Source organism: Polypterus senegalus, chromosome 3 (genome assembly GCF_016835505.1).
Source record: "Polypterus senegalus isolate Bchr_013 chromosome 3, ASM1683550v1, whole genome shotgun sequence".
Classification (NCBI taxonomy): Eukaryota; Metazoa; Chordata; class Cladistia; order Polypteriformes; family Polypteridae; genus Polypterus; species Polypterus senegalus.
The window spans coordinates 77,666,404-77,689,874 of NC_053156.1; the positions used below are offsets into that span (position 1 = coordinate 77,666,404).

At 37.8% G+C, this 23,471-nt stretch overlaps 1 long non-coding RNA gene across 1 annotated transcript in view; it reads right to left on the minus strand.

Annotated features, from left to right (window-relative positions):
• Positions 1 to 483: 483 nt before the first annotated feature.
• LOC120526799 overlaps positions 484 to 23,471 on the minus strand; it is a 56,249-nt gene continuing 33,261 nt past the window's right edge. The window contains exon 3 of the long non-coding RNA XR_005633166.1: positions 484 to 523. This is a non-coding gene — a long non-coding RNA (uncharacterized LOC120526799). The remainder of the gene's footprint in view (positions 524 to 23,471) is intronic.

A 23,471-nucleotide genomic window follows, 5' to 3' on the forward strand; every position in this document is an offset into this window, starting at 1 on the left:
TACAGTACATCAGACATGCATTTCCTGTTCTACATTTGGCTCAAACAAGAGGACTGTTTCATTTATGTTAGGTAGAATGCCCAGTCTCATGGTCTGGAATCCCTACAGATTTTATTTTTTTCTCCAGCCGTCTGGAGTTTTTTTTGTTTTTTTTTCTGTCCACCGTGGCCATTGGACCTTACTCTTATTCTATGTTAATTAATGTTGACTTATTTTATTTTCTTATTGTGTCTTTTATTTTTCTCTTCTTTATTATGTAAAGCACTTTGAGCTACTGTTTGTATGAAAATGTACTATATAAATAAATGTTGTTGTTGTTATTATTTCAGTTTGAATTGCAGAGAGTACAGTGGCAATGCACTTAGGATATGTTAGATGTAGTGCATAATAGTACGCCATAAGGTACATGATACCTTCCTGCAACATTTCTTGAGGGAAAGTTGTCAAATGGTCACTTCCAATATCCAGCATGCAGTTATCTTGGTCCACAATAAGGACAGGGCTAGGCAGTGGTCAGTCTTTGCTGTAGAAAGGCATAAGGATTCTCTGAGGTCGTCAAGACAAACAAAAACCAACAAAGAAAATAGGCAGAATTTATTTTATCCTCTGTACTCCTATACAGATTTATTATACACTAGCAAAATACCCGCGCTTCGCAGCGGAGAAGTAGTGTGTTGAAGAAGCAATGAAAAAGAAAAGGAAACATTTTGAAAGTAACGTAACATGATTGTCAATGTAATTGTTTTGTCACTGTTGTGAGTGATGAGTGTTGCTGTCATATATATATATATATATAAATATATATATATATATATTTACACACACACACACATAAACATATATATATATATACATATCTATACATATACACATATATACACATACACATATATACATACATATATATATATCTACATATATACACATACATATACATACACACATACATACACACACACATATACTGTATATATATATACATACACACACACATATATAAACATATATATACATATACATACATATCTACATATATACACACACAGCTATTTCGTATCAGTGCAATACGCTGCTTGTTAAAACGGATAACTCCGCTCTTACGTGCAAGTCTGCGTGGATATTATGAACTATCGTATTTGTTCAAGTTCTATTTAAATTTTAAATAGAAGGAATTTTTATTTAGTCGACAGAAATATCTTTGGTAGGAATGGTAAAAACAGACAGGAATATTATTTGTGAATAAATCAACTCAAACCTTAAATAACTTAAAAGAACAAACATTCAAATTTCTTTACTCTTATGTAAATTTATATAAAAAATAAACTTAGATTTTAAATATCCCAAAAGATTTTGCTCTCCATAAAAATATATCCTTTCAAAATTATACAAATTCAAATATGAACATGCTGCATAACAAAACCTGGAAATATAAATAAAATGTGTTCCTTTCAGCAATAACAAATCAAATCATTCAGTTGTCTTTGCTCATATGTCATTTTAGAGCTGGACGCCTGGCATCTATTTTTGGCAACAGGTTCGTTTATGTTTGGTGTGAGGTTCTGTGTTGTGGAGATTCTCAGGATGGATTGCAGGTGCTCATCAGTGAGGCGACTCCTGTGTGCTGTTTTGTTAGTCTTTATCACTGAGAAGAGCTTCTCACACAGATATGTGCTACCAAACATGCACAAGGTTCGAGCCGCATGTAGACGGACTTTTTGTTCTTCAAAGTCACCAAAGCGCCGTGCAAACTCAGTGCGCCGGTTTATCAGCAAAGTGCGATTTGGGAACACCGTAGTGACGACTTGGTTTAACATTACTTGGCAACAGGGAAAGTTGCACTGGTGCATTTGTGTCTCCCATAAAAGCAACTTCACTTGAAATCACTTTGTGATTGTGCACGGGTAAAACGTCCGCTGAAGTGTCAGATTCTTATTTAATTCTTCTGCTTTCTGTATCTTCTGCATTGCATTCAGGTCTTTCAGCCTCACTGATGAGCACCTGCAATCCATCCTGAGAATCTCCACAACACAGAACTCCCTGATGTTTTGTCTCATAGTGCCGTCTTAGATTAAATTCTGTAATTACAGCCACATTAGCTCCACAAATGAGACACACGGGTTCAGTAAACATATACTCAGCCTCCCATCGGTTTTTAAAGGCTCTATTTTCAGAATCAACTTTTCTCTTCAGCATCGTGTGAGCTAGCTTCGCAATAACTTGCAGCATCATAAGCTAGACTTGATTAACGTGGTAAGTGTTCGGCAAGGCAGCTGAAGCGCTGCATTATGGGATCTGTAGTTTATTGTGTTACCAGCGCTTCATATACCGGGCCATTAATAACAATAATACAGTATATAAAATGATCTCGCGGGCTGGATATAATTACACGCTGGGCGGATGTGGCCCGGGCCCTTGAGTTTGACACATATGGACTAAATAGAACTTGAAAAGATATATTTTTCAAATGTGATCGCAATTCAGATAGAGTTGACGCGCACTACAGCCTGCATGCCTCAATAAGTCATCCTCCCCTCGCTCTTACTTTTTTACCGTTCATCTAATGAATACACTGAGTATGGCTTTACCAAAACAATCATTGATGGCGAATAAAGTATCCATTATTCAAGTATGTAGATCGGGATATATATATACATATATATATACCCGCGTATCGCAGCGGAGAAGTAGTGTGTTAAAATCGCTAGAAAAGAAAAGGGAACATTTTAAAAATAATGTAACATGACTGTCAATATACAGTATTTGTTTTGTGAGTGTTACTGAGTGTTGCTGTCATCAAGGATTTGATTATCATTATTTCTTTCAATCAGGTTCGTATTTGTAGGATGTGTTGTGTTCAAGTTACATTCCGTGTTTGTCAATCGTTGTAAAGATGACAGGTTTCATTCATCGATTCGTTTCTTACTGCATCAATAAACAGCTCGTCTTCTTCTTTATCTGAGACCTGACACACTGCATGCACGGGTTTTTTACACTGTCTTCCTTTAGCGGGACATTGACTTTTTCCACCGTGTGCTTTGTTTCCGCAGTAGCTGCATTTATGAATATGCTTGTATGTATCAGACGCTTCATATTTTTTGCTGCCTTTTCAATTGTGTAATTCGGTTTTTGTTCAGCGCTCTTTGGAACTGTTGCTTTTTATCTGTGCACTGCGTCAGTTCACGTGAGCCGCTCGGTGTACATGCATCGAAGTTCCCCAGTTGTGCTGGTGCCATCTCGTGCTATGTCCATGGCTGTATTTAATGTTACCTTAGTCCTGGCACTTAAAACTTTCTCTCGCAGTTTCGCTGAGTTTGTGCCAAACACCACGCTGACCATCTCATCTTCCTCTGCATAAGCACAGTCCTTAACCCGTGAATATTTAGTGGGAGTTTGCTATTGGATTGCCGCTGATGGACGGCCTTATATGGGCAGGCACTAAATTACAAACGCCAGCGGCAGCCTGTCTATGAACTTAATTTAAAGTGTAGGTTTACATCGTGCTTTGTTTCCGAAGTAGCAGAACTCATCAATATGGTTGTATATGTCACTCGCTCGCTTCTTATTGTTTCGCTGCCTTCTCAATTATATAATGCATGTTTTCTTCAGCGCTTTTTGGAGGTCTTCCTGATTTTCTATGTACTGCGTGATTACGTGTGAGGCGTGATGATGTCACACAAAACTCCGCCCCCACGGCGTTGAAGCTCATCTCCATTACAGTAAATGGAGAAAAACAGCTTCCAGTTATGACCATTACACGTAGAATTTCGAAATGAAACCTGCCCAACTTTTGTAAGGAAGCTGTAAGGAATGAACCTGCCAAATTTCAGCCTTCCACCCACACGGGAAGTTGGAGAATTAGTGATGAGTCAGTGAGTGAGTGAGTGAGTGAGGGCTTTGCCTTTTATTAGTATAGATTTACCTATTTATAATACTGAATTAATGTGCTAATTTTAACAGAAGCAGTTATACACAGCTTGTAATTGAAATAGCAAAGAAATCATTAAAAATAGAAGATTGTTATATCCTGTTGAGCCCTTTTAATCAAACCGTTTAATGTAGAATGTCATTCCTGCAGCTAACATTAAAAACAACCCTGAAAATTGCTGCCAGTTACAGATGGAATTGCAGTAACTGTCTTTATTTTTCCTTTAAACAATGTAAAAATGCAAAGTTTTACCTTAAGGCCATGAACTAATGCCCCAGCTTTTTTGGGGGTAGAGAAAGTGAAGGACACATGGATGGCAGAGCTCTAAACACGGCAAAGGCATTTTTCACTAATAAAAAAAAAAAAAAACAATCTTATTAAATATCTTTTGCGTTATGTTCCAATATAACTCAAACATTCTCCTTTTAATGAAAACAACTACATACAGCAAGCTTTAAATTATGAATGATTTATAACAAAAATGGTATTATTTTTACCTACTAATATGCTAGAACATGAACGAACAATTGAAATGAACCTTACATAGATCATATTTAAAGTTTTAAGTATTCTTTAAAATATTCCTTCATTATTTATACCTAATAAAAGATAGTGTCAGTCAGTTTATTATTCTGTTGTGTCTTAAAAAGATACTATACAAAACTATTTATAATGCTAATAAATGACTTTTTAAAAACTTAATTAAAGGGAAAAATTTATTTCAGAATAACACAGTACAACTTTGTAATACAATGAAGAAAAAGGAAACTGGAATTCACAAATCAACAGTTACTGGCAAAGAGAACAGTAATAATATTTTGCATGAAAATTTCTCAAAGTTTGGCTTACTATAATATAGAATTGGTCTTTATGGAAAAAATTGCATAAAAAAGTGCAACCCTTTGAGCATCAACTGCAAAATATCATAACTTTAAACAACTTCAATTTGACTTTCATTTTGGCCTATCATGCTGCAACACTGAGTAAAGTGCATAACTAAATATAAAATGAGTTTGAATAAAATATGCATGACAAATTATACCCTCATTGTGCATATGTGGAGGCTTCAGGATCTTCTTCATTACTCCATACAGCTGTGCTTTTCCATAAAAACTGGTCCATCTGCTCTTAACTTCTGTGATGTAATTAAGATTATTCCAACTAAGAATACAACGCATTTGATCCACTACCTATAAAATAAGCACACTCTAAGTCAGCACATATTTTGTTTTAAGAAACCATTTTCAAAAATATTTCAGTCAAATGTCTGTGTTTTATGTACTTACATGATCCAGTTTTTTAAAGCATGGGTAAGCCTCCAATATAATCTATAAAATGACCTCTGTGCATTAAATTCATGATCAAGGAGCTGGGTAACTGCAAATTTATTTGGCTTTGGCTTCTTGTAAAAGTCCTGCAGTGTTTTGTAGTGTCAACAGCTGCTAAAACATTTAAATGAATAATCAAATCAGTTGTGTTTTCTAAACAGTCTGAACTAAGAAGGGATGTGACCATCTCTATTGTGCACTTACCAGACGGTTCACATTCTTTCTCTGCTGTAACTTTTTGGGTACGACTAGAAGGTGACATGTTAACAAGCGTCACTGAAGCAATAGAATTCCCCGATGATGCAGTAGAATCGGCCTCATCTGAATTCTCGATTTCAGCAACATCAGGCTTGTCAGTGGTGACACCGAAACATCTCTTTATTTATTTGAGGCATACAGCCCTGTCGCTTCTGGGGTGTGTGGAGATTCTGTAGCCTTTTCAGGAATTGTTTAAACACAGGTACCTGTAATGAGATTACACTCTTTTAATAAAATATATATATAAAAAAAAAATAAAAAAAAACACGCTTATATTAACTTAAAAAGTGTACGAGAAAGTAAAAAATATTTTTTTCCAAACAAATTCATAACTTTTATTAATTTTCAAAATCAAGTTTTTCAAAAATGTTTAAAATTTTCAATTATTAAAAAATTAATAGAAGAGAGGATGCCCAGGCACCCTCAAGTACCCTTCTGAGTATGTCCATGCATTCATAACTCGGAAACTAAAAGCATGGGCGCTTTCATCTAACATACTTTATAAATTTTATTTTTTTGAGATGCAAAAAGGATAGACTCTATGGTCTATCAGTGGACCTTACATTTTAGAGTGCGATCCGAGAGCACTATGTCAATTGTGTTAAGTCAGTGAAGTGTCTATATGTTTATTATGTGCTACGTCGTTGTCATGAGTCTTAGCGTTGTCTTCTCATTCTTTCCATTTCTGCTAACACTTCGTTATTGCATGGTTTCTTTCCCATTAGCTTTGCACAGTCCAGATCTTCAATTTGTAGACCGTCCAGAGATCTTACTCGACTTAGTGCAACGTATGCTTGTCCGCTGGTGAATAGTGCTGGCCCTATAGTCTACTGTACTGCCTTGCATCTTGTGTACAGTCGAGGCCCATGATAGTATTATAGGGAGCATTCTTCTTTCCATGGTACCGTAGCTGTACTTGGCCGGGAAATGCTTCGAAATTGGCTGAATTGTGTGAATGCCATCATTACCGAAGTCAAGTTTTACAGATGGTACATCTATGTCATATATTTGAGCTCTCCAGTAGAGGGGCCATATGATTACGGTGATGTGTCCTATTGTGCCGTTAACCAAGCCTTTCGAGACGTTTATGTTCGACCGCAGCATGACGTTTGCTCCCACGAATATTTGAAGTTACTTTGGAAGGCAAGCTGTGTTGTTGATGTCGGTCGGAATGATTTTATCCATGTTGAGATCTTCAGTTTGCCGAGTAGCATCGACAAACGTGTCCTGAGCATTGATCTTAAATATTTCAATGTTCTTGGCTGTGAAATATTGGAGGACAGCTTTGTTGTGCTCATCGACTTGTTTCTTTGTTGGATATATGTGCAGCGCTTTTTCTATGGAGAACTCTCCGGTGGCATCTGTGCAGTGTTTTCCTATCAATGTATTCATGTTGTCACGCTTGGGTCACAGATTTGCACAGAGACACTCAAGATCGTGGAAATAAGAAGGAATTTTATTCAAACACTGCAAACAAACATTTGTCACTTCAAACTTGCTCCTTGACAAAGATGACAGTTTCGTCTTTCAATTAAGGGTTTCGTAAGTTTCTTCTTCTTCGAATGTAAACGCGTCAGGAGCAGAGGCAGTCTGAGTGAGAGAGAAAGCAAAAGAAATCAATACCAAATCTGACAGGCGCTGCGTACAGCTTTTTAAGTTGGCGGAGTACCACGCAAGGTTTGTATTGCGCATTATAGTGCAAGGATAAGGAGCAATGTGAGGGTAGTCTCTGTTTCAGGCTTTGTGGTTTTCCCAGAGGCGTCTGTATCTTCTTGGGGTTCGATCAGCCCTCCAGCTCACAATGTGTATTGGTCTGAGCTCACCGATTCTCAGTTCATTTAGTAGATCAATAAATGTTGTGTCTCCTTGTTGTTGCATGTTCTGTGTTAATTCTACTAGTGTGAACAGTCGCCATAGAGGCATGGCTGGTATCATTCGTTGTGGCTGTTCGAATACTTGATGTCCTCTGATTGGTGGTAGTTACATTAGATCTCTGAAGAGTAGGACATTGATACTGCCGAAAGGCTCATCGTTATTCTTGAGCTGTTTCAGACGTGCATCTATCATACAGAGCATCTCATAGGGAACCATTGATATTTTGTCTATGAAGAGGAACTCTATATCTTTCCATTGCAGTCTCATGGTGCAGAGAAATTTACCAGTCAGAATTGGTAGGTTTGTGAGTTTTCCATCTTTCTAAACTGGCAATTTCAGGATATTATGCATCGTTTGTCCACCTACTAATCGTGCTGCAACTCCAGTTAATGCTGCCACTTTAACCGCCTGCTTCAAATAGCATCTGCTGACTTGGTTCTTGAGTAGAATGAATACAAATATCTTTCCAGTTCCGGCACCTCCGGTGATGTATAGTCTCTCGCGATTTGCACTGCCAATCATTTGTTGTTGAATGCTGCGAGTGATGTGTACGAATATTTCTCTTTGTCCCATATTCATTGAGCCACTGTGAATTGATCATCTGTCATAGCATTCTCCACTACTACTTCTTCTTCATAGTCCTCAGCAATTGGTTGTGGCTGATCTAAGATTTCGAATGCATGGACCTGGTTAAATGCATTCTACAGAGTTCCCTATTGGACCACTGAGGCTCTTCCTACCTGAAAATCTATATTGCAGGACCTATATTTAAACTGCTAAAATCAAAACCCGCCTATTTACCAACTTCACCACTGAGCTCAATTTAATTTACAGTTTCATTTGGCAAAAGGCATATTTAAGTTGTAGGTATTCATTTTTTTACTACATTTGTTATTGGCGCCATCTATAGGTGAAACTAAAAACTAATTTCCCATATGAAATTTATGTTAATTAATTATAGTAGATTTATTTATTAACTAGCAAAATACCCACGCTTCGCAGCGGCGAAGTACTGCCTTAAAATTTTTATTAAGAAGAAAATTAGACCTCTTTAAACTGAGGGAAAATATACCAATAATTATTTGTTAAGGATCTCTTTGCATACCACATTGTGAGTTCGGCCCTCCAGTTGTAATATGACCAAGCTGTGCGCTGAGCTTACTCTTGAGCAGGCAACGTACAGTTGGCCATGTGAACAGTAATCTTGTTTCAAATCTCACAGCTTGGATTGCTGCTGTCATAATCGGTTTGAGTTTCCTGGTTTGTTTCAATTACGACAGTATTTGTAGGACACAATGCTCCTCCGGATATCAAGAGTGAGCCTGATATGGCCGGGCAATATGTAACAAAGAGAATGGAAAAGGCAGGTGCCATCTCTGGGCATGGAAACCACTCGGTAAGTGACAGTTCTCAGATCGATGGTGATCACCTCGATAGACATGTTAATGGGGGTACAGTTGGAATGATAAAGGAAATGGGTACCTGAACAATGTAAAGTAAGTCTAAAATACCTAAACAATAACTAGAATTGTAATAAATGATTAATAAAACAGCGGAGAAGCCGTGGATTAAATAAAAAAGGCTGTAATTATCAGCAGGGAGACGTGAATCCCGTGGCGAAGCAAGGAAAGGAATGTAGAGATTGGAGCGACGGACGGCCTTATATAGGCAGGCAGCCAACAACGTGGGAGGCGTTGGGATAGGGGACCCAACGCCACCTCACACGGTGACCGAGCTGCAAGCTATGGACGTATATACAGTATGTACGTAAGTAGGATTCAGTTAGCGATGGGAACCCGCGTACCAAATTTCTTGAAGATGGGCCCATAAGTAACAAAGACTGTTGGAAAGTTCAATATGGCGGCCGACAGTGGCGTCATACCACTGAAATAAGTACGTACATTGGTTTCGATTAGCGCAGGGAAGCCGCCTTCCAAATTTCGTGAAGATGGGGCCATAAATAAGAAAGTTCAACATGGCGGACGTTGTTGACCGTTATGACCGTTACGCGTAGAATTTCGAAATGAAACCTGCTTAACTTTTGTAAGTAAGCTCTAAGGAATGAGCCTGCCAAATTTCAGCCTTCTACCTACACGGGAAGTTGGAGAATTAGTGACGTTGGAAAGTTCAATATGGCGGCCGACAGTGGCGTCATACCACCGAAATAAGTATGTACATTGGTTTTGGTTAGCGCAGGGAAGCCACCAACTAAATTTCGTGAAGATGGGGTCAGCCTTCTACCTTCACGGGAAGTTGGAAAATTAGTGACGTTGGAAAGTTCAATATGGCGGCCGACAGTGGCGTCATACCATCGAAATAAGCACATACATTGGTTTTGGTTAGTGCAAGGAAGCCGCCTACCAAATTTCGTGAAGATAGGGCCATAAATAAGAAAGTTCAACATGGCAGACGTTATCGACCATTATGACCGTTACATATAGAATTTTGAAATAAAACCTGCTTAACTTTTGTAAGTAAGCTGTAAGGAATAAGCCTGCCAAATTTCAGCCATCTACCTACACGGGAAGTTGGAGAATTAGTGATGAGTGAGTGAGTGAGTCAGTGAGGGCTTTGCCTTTTATTAGTATAGACTTGCAAAATACCTGCGCTTCGCAAAGTGGTGAAGTACTGTCTTAAATTTATTATTAAGAAGAAAATTAAACCTGTTTAAACTGAGGGAAAATATACCAATAATTATTTGTTAAGGATCTCTTTGTATACCACATTGTCAGTTCGGCCCTCCGGTTTTAATATGACCAAGCTGTGCGCTGAGCTTACTCTTCTTGAGCATGCAATGCACAGTTGGCCATGTGAAAAGTAATCTTGTGTCAAATCTCACAGCTTGGATTGCTGCTGTCATAATCTGTTTGAGTTTCATAGTTTGTTTCAATTACGACAGTATTTACAGGACTTGTGTTGAAGTGACATTCGGCATCTGTCAAGCGTTGTAAGGATACAACCGGTTTCATTGATAACTTCGCATACAGCTTTTGAGAGTTTAAACATTCATAAACATCAAACTGTCCACTACTGAAATCGTTACCTGTGAATCTAAGATGTTTAAGAGGCATTGGCGTTTTCGAAAGGCGTAAAATATTTGGCCATTTCGGTACACTTGAAAGCGACAACCGAACAATTCAGCGGCAGCCATCAACTCACATGCAGAACCCCAGGTGAAGGGCTTAGGCATTTCACTGTTATAGTGCTCCTGTGTAGTATAATTATCTCCTGTACTGTCATCAGTCCACACCTTGAACCTGTCCCAGTCATTCAATACATAAGACACAATGTTCATTCGGATATAAAGAGTGAGCCTGATATGGCCGCGCAACATGTAACAAAGAGAATGGAAAAGGCAGGTGCCATTTCCGGGCATGGAAACCACTCAGTAAGTGACAGTTATTTGATCGATGGTGATAACCTCGATAGACATGTTAATGGGTGTATGGTTGGAACGATAAAGGAAATGGGTACCTGAACAATGTAAAGTAAGTCTAAAATACCTACACAATAACTATAATCGTAATAAACGAACAATAAAACAGCGGAGAAGCCATGGATTAAATAAAAAGGCTGTAGTTATCAGCAGGGAAACGTGAATCCCGTGGCAATGCAAGGAAGGGAATATAGAGACCGGAGCGATGGATGTCCTTATATAGGCAGGCAGCCAACAACGTGGGAGGCGTTGGGATCAGGGACTCAACGCTGCCTCACACAGTGACCAAGCAGCAGGGTATGGACGTATATATGTACGTAAGTAGGATTCAGTTAGCGTTGGGAATCCGCGTACCAAATTTCTTGAAGATAGGCCCATAAGTAACAAAGACCGTTGGAAAGTTCAATATGGCGGCCGACAGTGGCGTCATACCACTGAAATAAGTACGTACATTGGTTTCGATTAGCGCAGGGAAGCCGCCTTCCAAATTTCGTGAAGATGGGGCCATAAATAAGAAAGTTCAACATGGCGGACATTGTTGACCGTTATGACCGTTACGCGTAGAAATTCAAAATGAAACCCGCTTAAGTTTTGTAAGTAAGCTGTAAGGAATGAGCCTGCCAAATTTCAGGCTTCCACCTACACAGGAAGTTGGAGAATTAGTGACATTAGAAAGTTCAATATGGCGGCTGACAGTGGCATCATACCCCCGAAATAAGTACATACATTGGTTTCGGTTAGCACAGGGTAGCTGCCTACCAAATTTCATGAAGATGGGGCCATAAATAAAAAAGTTCAACATGGCGAACGTTGTCGACCGTTATGACCGTTACGCGTAGAATTTCGAAATGAAACCTGCTTTGACCGTTACGCGTAGAATTTCGAAATGAAACCTGCTTAACTTTTGTAAGTAAGCTGTAAGGAATGAGCCTGCCAAATATCAACCTTCTACCTACACGGGAAGTTGGAGAATTAGTGACGTTGGAATGTTCAATATGGCGGCCGATAGTGGCGTCATACCACCGAAATAAGTACGGATATCGGTTTCGGTTAGTGCAGGGAATTCGCCTATTGAATTTCGTGAAGATGGGGTCAGCATTTTATCTACATGGGAAGTTGGAGAATTAGTGACGTTGGAAAGTTCAATATGACGGCCGACAGTGGCGTCATACCACCAAAATAAGTACGTACATCAGTTTCGGTTGGCACAGGGAAGCCGCCTACCAAGTTTCGTGAGGATGAGGCCATAAATAAGAAAGTTCAACATGGCGGACGTTGTCAACCGTTATGACCGTTACGTGTAGAATTTCGAAATGAAACCTGCTTAACTTTTTAAAGTAAGCTGTAAGGAATAAGCCTGCCGAATTTCAGCCTTCTACCTACATGGGAAGTTGGAGAATTAGTGATGAGTGAATGAGTCAGTCAGTCAGTCAGTCAGTCAGTGAGGGCTTTGCCTTTTATTAGTATAGATTAGTAAATATGACAATTGAATATTGCATTGTCATCAAGAGCAAATAAGTGTGCCAAATTTCAGCTCGATTGGACCTTGAGAAGTGGGTTAAATTTTGATTACAAGATTTGTAGCATACATACAAACAGGTGAAGTTAATATAAGCGTGGTAAGTAATAATAATAATAACAATAATAATAAAAAGTGTGCAAGTGAATACAAGGTGTGACTGCGCTGTCTAAAACCCCTTTAAAAACTAGTTACTTACACTCACCCATGAATTTTGATCTTCAGCTGCACATTGCTTTGGATAATACTTGACTATACGTTTTGCCATTGAAGAAACCATGTTTGGAGGTATATTTGTCTTCCCTTGTTGTTGTCCTCAGTATGGGCACTATGTTGGTCACTGTATTTCTAATTAATCTACAGTGCAGATCCTTTGAAAGAATACAATGCTCCTCTTTCCCTATGTGCTACAGTTCAAAGTAATGTTTTCTGTCCTGCTCCAACTCACTATCACTATGAAGTATGTATTCGGGGCATGGGAGTTGAATGATTTTAGAGGGGCTGGCTTCTCTTAAAAGTTTTCTTGAACATCCTTGCTCACTGGATTGAGGGGTAGGTGAAAGACTGGCATTTTTTAGAGTATTGCATTCAGAAAAGGAGGGAGATGTACAGCTGTCTGGTAAGTTATCTTGCTGCACAGAAAACTGCAGCTCCTGTTAAAAAAATACAGGAAAAGGACATTGAAAATAGTCACCAGTTATCAATAAACTGTTTATGAATTATGAAATTTGATGAAGCCTGACATAAATGGAAATATTTACTTTTATTTAACGTAAATGAAATTAGTAATCAAAGATAGCATTGCTCAAATATCTGACCGCTTATATTTTCATTGTTAAAATTTTTAGGTAACTGAAAACAAGATAGTAGTCATCTTCTTTACTTCCTGATAAAACACAGAAATGATATGTGCTCAGTTATCTATTGATATGGAGTATTTTCACAATCTGTTGTATTGAACTAAATAAGTGCTACATGAGTACTGTGAAATTCTTACTTCTGTGTGCTAATTAACATGTAACACATGATAAAGTTTATCAAAACATTTGTAAATTAATATAGACTTTGTATAAATTACAAAACATACATAAATATGTGTTTACACAAAGATTTATATGGTGAGATGAACATGTTGGGGCAACAGCCTTGATGGATGAATGAGCTGTCCTGTGCCCAGGTGTGACATTTCAAACTGCTTTTGAAATGATCTCACCCATCAACTCCAGCTTCTTCCCCCAAAGAGGGGTGACATTCTGTGTCCCAAGAGTCAGTTTATGTGTCTGGGTTCTAGTCCACAATGGCCTCTGCCTTCGACCGTTGCCCAGGTCACATTGTACCTGGCCCCTATTCCTTCGCTCTATAATTATGAAGTAAATATGAATAGAAAATTAATAAATACAGAATAGGTATAGTTAATGTTTCATTTCATTTCATGTCCTTATTTAAATGTACTACAACCAAAGGATATTATATTGAATGAGATAAAAAGAAACGGAAGTTTGTTTCAGATAATATATACCTCCAAGTTTATACTGGGCCATCCATAATCACCTTCTGTGTCTCTGCTAAACAAATCTATTCAACACTTTCTAAAGCTTTAATAAGAACCTATCATAAACTCAGAAGAAAGAGGACATTGCTCACATAACCATGAGGAATGGGTGAAAGAAATGTATACGTATGTGGAAGGGTTGTGTGTGGGGGTCTTAAAGATGAGTTATGATGGTGTATGCAGTGTGAGAATTTGGTCACAGTTGAAATCTATTTGAACCCTGCTGTAAATAAAAATACGACCAGACATTTTGCATGTAGGACCCACTACGTACTGTAAACCTCACACTGTAATGTAGTATAATTTAACATAACATAGATATTTTGCTGTGTTAGCAGTTGTAAAGGGCTGCACACATGGACAGGCATCCCAGCCAGAATTGGTTCCTTTCAATTAACTATCCAATAGGTCAATGTGACAGAACGAACGATGGAGGGAAGCTTTATTTCTAAACTATATGCCTCCCCAACCCACTACAAGCCAATATCCCTGACGTTCTGTACCGATTTCGATACCCACAAGGAATCGTGGCTCTTGTAGTTGAGAAAGGTATTTAAGAAGAATAAATAACCTTAATTTGAATCTGTGATTGCGTGTGTATCAGTTGTGTCTGTGGTTTGGGGCTCTGTTGCACCCCTGTCTTCCACACAGTACATAATCTCATGATTAGACAAGACATTTTTTTCAGATGAAATTCGGGGAGTACTATGCATAGAAAACTTACATAGTAAAAGTCACCTAAGTGAAAACCAAAGCTCAAATGGTATCCTGTCAAGGTGCTTACCATGGGGCATGAAGCAAAAAAAAAATAATGCATATACAGTACATACAGTAGATCAGGGGTCCTCAGTGAAGTCCTGGAGTGTTGCAGTGGCTGCAGGTTTTTATTCCAACTAGTTTACTAATTAGAAAGCAGTCCATGCTGATAACGAACCTTAATATTGAGCTATTTAGCTTGTTAATGCTTGCATTCATCCAAGAGCAATTTTAATTGCACTGTAGAGTTTCCTTCTGTGAGGACATTATCCATGTGTTTTGTGGACCAGAATAGATTTAAACTTAATGGTCCTTCCAATTCCCCTCTCATTAATTTCTAAACATTTTTTTATCACTGACACTTCATGGTAAGCATGTTAGCTGGGGAACTGCTGGGGTTATCTGCATCTCATCATTAACTAATGTCTGATTAAGAAAACAGGCAACAATTAAAACTAAAAAAAAAACTTAAAAATTCAGCTGCTAAAGTCTAAAATAGGAAATTAAGGGTTCGGAATGATAACAGGCAAGTGAACTAACTAATTTAGAAATTGGTTAAAGTGAAAACCTGTAGGCATAGCAGACCTCCAGGACTGTAATTGAGGTCCTCTGATCTACAAAGTAACAGTTTCTCCTGTATCAGTCTATGGCTAACACTGTACAACACTACAGCTACAAAGTAACTAAAATTTGTCTTTGATGAATAAAGGCCACTAACAAGACATAGAGTTAAACATCAACTTTCATTATCAGCAAGGACTGAATTCTAATAAGGACACAGGCTGGAATGAAAACCTGTAGCCACTGCGGCCCTTCAGGACCGTGATTGAGGACCCTTGCAATAGATAGAAAGATAGTAGATAAATAGAGTACTTTATTTGTGCCAAATGGGAAATTTATCTTTTTACATAATAAATAAATAAACAGTACAACAACAAAAAATAACCCTGAAATGAACATCAGAATTTCTAAAAAGAAAAAAAAGGCCTGACTTGTTTAAAGATAAAAGGAACATTCATAGTCAGAGTGAGGCATTATGAAGGGGTATAGAGGAGCGCCAATGGCATTTCTTGACACACTTCTATTGAGTAATCAATTGGCTAAAAGTACTCAGTGCCAGTGTGTAAGACAGTAGATGTGCAACATTGCTCATGACGGCATTTGTCTTCATTCGCTCCTCTACTACTACCTCCATCATTCTAAAGTTTGGAATCACACAGAAATGTTTATACTTTTGATAGAAATCAACACCTTTTTTTATGAAGATAGATTTATGTAAATATAATTGATTTAAAACATATTAAAACATTGTAAATGTTGTAAATAACTATTAATGCTAAAAAGAAATGATTTATAATGTATTATATATGGCTTGAAAGCCCTCTTTTCAGCTGTGCAGCTGTTATTTGCTATTATACTCATTTAGGCAAGTAAACTGTCTTTCCTTGGGTTGCAAGGTACTGTCACTCCTAAAGTTCAATTCTGGTTCGAAAATGGCTAAAAAACATATACTTCTGTTTTTGTTTTGCAAACTGAAGGTTATTCCATGCAACACTGTGCCGGGAAATTCAAAATTTAATACAAAGGTGTCAATCACTGTCTTGGCAGACAACGACAAACTAAATTGTATCAGGATAGAAAAAGTAACGGCACAGATGCACAGCTACACAAGAGGATACACTGGTACATCAGAGCATGTAGTTTGAGAAACAAATGCCTTATGGGTCCCTCAGTTGGCTGTTTCCAGTAATAGTACATGCTAAATATGCAGTGTCATCTTCAACAAGTTTACTAAAAAGTTTGATAATGAAAACCTTTTAAGTTCACTGGCATACCATCTAAAAGTAAATTTGAAGGACAAAGACAAGTATCTGTCACATATAGCTAACAAGATCAACTCTTTGCCTATATAACTAAGATATGCAGCTGGAATTGTCAACAAGAAAACACTGGCTTGTTTGAGAACATAGCTTCAATAATTAAAAGTAGTGACGTGAAATAAATCACTGAAATTGCTTGTCTCATGGAGTTCATTTCAACCATAAAATATAATAATATATAATATATAATAATAAAAAATATTTCACAGTAATCAGTGATCAGTTTGACTGAGACAAAGATCCATTCAGTACTCCAGCATCTGCTGATTTTAGCTCTGCTGAGAGGAAGCAGTGGATGGAGGAAACTCCAACTTTAGACTGCAGTTCATATCTCAGATGATGAGTGAATTCTGGCTTGGTGTGGAGAAGAGTTTCCCTCTCAGTAGATACTATGCTGTGGGTATTTTTCTTCCGTTTGCTACATTCTATCAGCATGTGGTGGGCTTCACTGAAAACAAACAACAAATGGTAGCTGAACACTGTCAGTGAGTTGAGTGTTGTCATATTAATTCTGCAGCTCTGAAAAGCTGAAATGAGAAAAAAAGCATAGTCACTACAGCTACTGGTTACTATTTGAAAAACATTGTTTACCTGTTTTCTTTAAACCTTAAATATAATTAATATTAATACATTCAAATAAGTGTAATCAAGTTTATTGAAGTTCTTCTATTGTTCATTTAGCATCATGCAGTACTAGAAGGCAGAGGATATCTTTTTGAATAAAGACAGTAAAAGATTATTTGGTCACATTGTTCTACTTCACTTGAGGAACCCATTACCATGGCATTATTGTGGCTCGGCACAGGCACTGCATAATGAATGCCCGAGCAAGTCTCTAATAACCACCAAAAATCTACCAGCCATGAATTCAAGTGACCTTCATAGAATGATGTAAGGCATTCTCAGTACAAAGCAGAACTGCAGCAAAAATACTATAAGTCATTAAGTACAAATGTCTACCTTGGGGTCTTGCATCAGAAAAGGAATAACTGTTATTCCACAAAGGAATGTACCAATGCACAAACAAGATTACAGCATTAATTGCTGTAAAAGAAAATACCAAAGGAAAATTAGCTTTTTTGTTACCTTGTTATTCAGAGTATAAATGGTATAAAGGTGATAAAATAAAACCCTTATGTTTATAAGTACCTTGTTTAAGTACAGGGCATGGTTGCTTTAACTTTTAATACATCTGTATTCCGTATGTGTCACTAGTCTCTGAATTAATGCAATTTGGATAAATCAATAAACAGTAGCTTTTCCATATCCACCAAAATAGGATTAAAAGAAGCAGAATGAGCTTATTGTCCTCATCCAGAAAATACAACCTGCTCTCTACAGAATCCGTCGCTTGCAGTCAGCATCATTCTCTACATCATCTTTATGACTGGAATAATTTTAGCAACATTTGGAAACCTGCTGTTGATCATTTCCATTGCGCATTTCAAGCAGCTGCACACGCCAACAAATGTGCTGACTCTCTCAATGGCTGTTGCAGACTTTCTTATTGGCATATTCATTATGCCTGTTAAACTGATTCAAACAATGGATAAATGCTGGGACTTGGGAGTTCATACATGTATGGCAGGTGTATTTTGTTATGCAGCTATTACAAAGTACTACAATTTCTGTTACACATCTTATTTTTCTTTCTATAGACAGATACTACGCTGTTTGTTATCCACTACATTATTCCACAAAAATAACAGTTGGAACAGCCTGGGTGTTTGCTTTAATCTGTTGGATTTGTTCAATCTGTTACAATGTTTTGCTTTTTTATGCAGTGTTTACTTTTCTATTTAGTGACAAAAATGGTTGTTTAGGATTCTGTTTTTTTGTGACTAAACTCACACTTCTTATTGTAGGTATGCTATTTAACAGTATTCTTCCATTTTCTGTCATGCTGGTCTTCTATTCTACGATCTTGATTGTTGCAACTCAGCACACAAAAGCATTACGGAATATAAGAAATGAAGCTCAAATTGTGCAAAAGAAGAAACAGAAAAAGGGATTTATGGAGAAAAAAAATAAAGCTACAATCACGATAGGTATTGTAATTGGCACATTTTTTTTATTTATTAGTCAGTTTCACATAGTTGCCTTTTTTGTCATTATTCACCACAGTGTCTGAGTTGGCTTTGAATATACCTGAATATTTACTTTTGTTCAACTTTGCTTTGAACCCACTAATTTATGGACTATTTTACCCTTGGTTTAGAAAGGGATTTAAATTTATTATAACATGTAGAATTTTCAAGCCAGAGTCTTCCTTAATAAATTTGCTCTCAGAAAACAATTAAACTACCCTCATCTTTGTTGCAATATTTAAAGTTTGTTGTAAATGGAATGATTAGGACAAATAGGCACTGCTGAAAAAAGGCAGGATGGGCAGAGCAGTACAGCTTAGTACGACATTGTTTAATCTTATTACACTGTAAGAAGGAAATGGAGTCATTTGCACTCAACTAATGGTGACTGCAGACACCTGGTGTGTTATAAGAAAAGACTAACCTACATAAGCCGTGAATCATGACATAAAAGCAAATTAGCTGAACTATTGAAAAAAAACTCACAATAGTAATATATGTGCAAATTTTTATTTATTTCAAAACCATAAACATGTCACGGGAGAACCCTGAATTTATTTAGTGTGAAACTGTTACATTTTAAATAACTTAAACCAAGTTTAAAACATATGACATTAGGTAAATTAAGAAATAGAAATGTGCATACTTAATGTAAATATGAAGAAAATGTCAAAAGAAATAATAGATAAATTAGCTGAATCATCCGAAACCTTTCAGGCATTGCTGAAACAATAAATAAAGAGCTAAGTAAATTGCTTTCATACATACACTATAACCATTTTTCCTTTGCTAAGTACTTTTGCATGTATTTATCTGTTATTAGTTATGTAAAACATAACTTTATTACAAAGTGTCATTAAAAGAAAGATGTATTCTGTCAGGTCCCGTACACACTTTTCGGGGCTACACCCAAGATGGGCTAGAAGCACCTGCTGTAAAATGGCCCAAATCTTGCCATTCCTGAATCTTCTGTAGTTATGAATGCTAACAAACTGATCTTTGATTATTCTGAACACTGCTGGTTATCATCAAACTTGTGAAGATCACTAAAGCCGCTTTTCCACTGCATAGTACGGCACGACACGGTTCAGTACAGCTCACCTTGGTTCGGCTCAGTTCAGCTCGGTTTGCGTTTCGACTGCAGTTTAGTACCGCTTTAGAGTGGGCGGGATTATTCATGTGTCGTTATAGTTGCGCCGCCTCTACTGCTCGCTCTTCATTTTTTTTAACTTGTCCCTACAGTGTTTGTAAGTCCTATAGTAGCCGTGTGCGGCCAAGAGCTGAGCGACCTCCTGGAAAATTTTTTCATTCCGCGTCGCCCCATCCAGCTCTCGCTGGATCCGCTCCTCAGCTACCAACGAGAGGAACGTCTGTACTTCCTCAACAGACCACGGAACAGCCATTTTTGGTTAAAACCAGTTCGAACCTTCGCGGGTCTGTTGTGTCTCGTGTCGCAAGTTCAGTGACGCAGTAATGAGGATTTTCTCCGGCCAATCAGTGACCAGCAGAGTTTACACGTCACATTTTGGTAACGGTTCGGCACGCTTGGAACCTCGGCTGAGGTGGTACTAAAAAAAGGACCAGGTACTGTTCCCAGTGGAAAGCCCCACAAAAGTGAGCTGTACTGAACCGTGTCGTGCCGTACTATGCAGTGGAAAAGCGGCTTAAGTTTATTTGTACATAGCATACCTGTAAAATGTAAATAATATTTCAAAAGAGTGTTTTGTTTATTGACAGAACAACTGCAGTCACTATGCTGTGTCCCATTTTATACTTAATTTGATTCCCAGGTGAGCTACTGTGTATTCTTCTAACATTCTGAAACATTTTTTTTAATTTACAAGGAAGTTTTTGTAGTTGAGGAAAAAGGCAGAGAGAAATGGTGAGAAAACATAAAAAGAGGAGAAGTCACTTTCTGTTCTTAATGCCCCTCTAATATATACAGTATATTGAAAACATTTAATTCATGCAAGAAGAAGGAAGGGAAATCAATAGCTTTGCATCGTGATAGATGGACAACTTCATCTATACTGTAACTCTGGTTGCTGAAAAGTCATCTTTGTATTCCTTGATAAAACACATGACATTTGTTACTGGACCATTCGCTTACTGCAGTGTGTGGCTACGAGGGGGTGTAATAGAACTCCTAAGCCCTTGACACATCTACAATATCAAAAGTCCCTGGTTCAAATCACACATTAGATTATACAAAATCCATTTTTTACAGGATTCTTTATAATAAACAATTCACTTTCTTTGTTTCCTTTTCCTCCTCCTGTCATGTTAGCCAAGTGTCATCCTTCACCTCTCCAAATTCTGACTCACCTAAATAGAGCAGAGCCGGGAATACTTCCAGCACTAAAACATTGAACCTGGGAAGCACTTCTGGGTTTGGTGGAACTGTCAAAAAGCAAACAAAATTGATAAATTGTTTATTGTTTTCATCCATCCATTTTCCAACCTGCTATATCCTAACTATAGGGTCACGGGGGTCTGCTGGAGCCAATCCTAGCCAACACAGGGCGCAAGACAGGAAACAAACCCCGGGCAGGGCGTTAGCCCACCGCAGGGCACACATAGGACAATTTACAATTGCCAATGCACCTAACCTGCATGTCTTTGGGCTGTGGGAGGGAACAGGAGTACCCGGAGAAAACCCATGCAGACACGGGGAGAACATGCAAACTCCACACAGGGAGGACCCAGGAAGCAAACCCAGGTCTTCTAACTGCGAGGCAGCAACGCTACCCACTGTGCCACCACGCCACCCTAGTTATTGTTTTTATGAGTAAAATTGTATAGATTAATTATTCTTCATTGTGTTTTGATTAGGAGTTCGTATGTTCTCCCCATGTCTGCGTGGGTTTCCTCCGGGTACTCCGGTTTCCTCCCACAGTCCAAAGATATGCAGGTTAGGTGCATTGGCGATTCTAAATTGTCCCTAGTGTGTGTGTGTGCCCTGCGGTGGGCTTGCGCCTTACCCGGGGTTTGTTTCCTGCCTTGTGCCCTGTGTGTGCTGGGATTGGATCCAGCAGACCCCCATGACCCTGTAGTCAGGATATAGCGGTTGGATAATGGATGGATGGATGTTTTTCCTTGCTTCTTGTTAAGATTCAACCAAAAAGGACAGGGCCTCCCAATTGTGTAGGTGGGCTACTAATAGGGATGCTGCTGAGTCTCATTGTAAGTGTTTTACAGGCCCCTGTATGGGACATTGCACTTGTTTTCTTTTAAACCAAAAACTTAGATATGAAGGGCCTCATGTATAACGCTGTGCATAGGATTCACACTAAAACATGGTGTATGGACAAAAACAGAAATGTGCATATGCACAAAAAAATTCAGATGAATAAAACTGTGCACAAGTAAAATTTCACGCACTTCCCCTTTATGAATCCCAATCATCATGAATTTTAATGCATATGTATGCACCTACAGCCCTACCCTGACTCCTCCCAGAATTTTGCATATTTAAATATGAAATTCAATACAAATAGCCCCTTCTATTCAGTAAAAGACAATGATAAAAGCATGTGTAAAAAAGAAGTGGAAGTCTTATTCAGTGAAGTGTATGCAAAAAAAAAAAAACATACAATTTGGTGGCTTAGGCAATGGTATTAGAAACAAAATTAAATTTCTGGAGTGGCATTCAAAAGTTTAAGTTCAGAAAGTTGCATTGTGCCTTAAATAAAAAAGAAGTGGCCAAATGTTAAAATTGACATGAAAAGAAGTCTGAGTGTCACAAGGAAGCATATTAGGGCCAAAGAGAAGAAAACAAAATAGGGACACAATGAAGAAAAGTCAAAATATTGGCCTTAATCTCGTAATTTTCACTTTTATTTCATAGTTTTTTGTCATTAAAGTAGAACATCATAAACTTCATCTTAAAATAGATGTGTAATTTACTAATTTCCTACACATTAAATGTTTCCTGTTCTATGTGTTCCCCAACCCAGTCATTAATCACTACGCGCCTCTTAAATGGGCTTTCTCTTACACCAACAGGAGCATGCAGGCAGTGATCGCTACACAGAATACATTACATTCATGATATTAAATTTCTCTGAATATTTTAGAATACTAAGATGTATACTTGATATCATTTTCATGATGAAAGTTGGCATTGTTCCTGCCTTACGTAAGATGCCTGCTGGGATGGATATGACCCTGGATGGAATAATTTATTGCAGCAATACTGTCTCTTTCAAACATACCAACCCCTGATTCACGTCCTTTCATTTTCTTTCTCCACGTAACCAATCACCACACAATAACCTTCTGTAATAAATGTAAAACCAGCTCTAAGCTTAGAACACCGATTCTTCAAAGATTTTTGAAAACACAGAAAAATCTTCATTATACATGTTTATCTATTCCATCCATCCATTCAGGATTGCACCAGTCCCAGCAAGCATAGAGTGCAAAGCAGGAACAATACCTGGATGGGACATCAGCTCATTGCTACCGCTGTGTCACTGTGACTCCACATGTTTAATTATTTACAGAATACATTAAAAGAGGTTAGCAATTTATCTGTAAAATGTAATATACACACTTTAATGCATTTTATCATAAAAATGATATCAAGTATACATCCCAGAATTCTAACAGCACACAGCTCTTGGAAATCTAAATTGACCTGTAAATACATATTCTCTTCTATTGAACTGAATTGAATTCCTTTATTGTTATTGTATGGTACAATGAGATTCAAAATACAATGTTAATAAAATGATAAAAAAACAATAAAAAAAGGAAAATATACACTATAAAACCATAAGTACAATATACGTACATGTACATATAGTGTATATAGTGCAAATGGTTCATAAATCGGCTCAGGTTGTACAATATT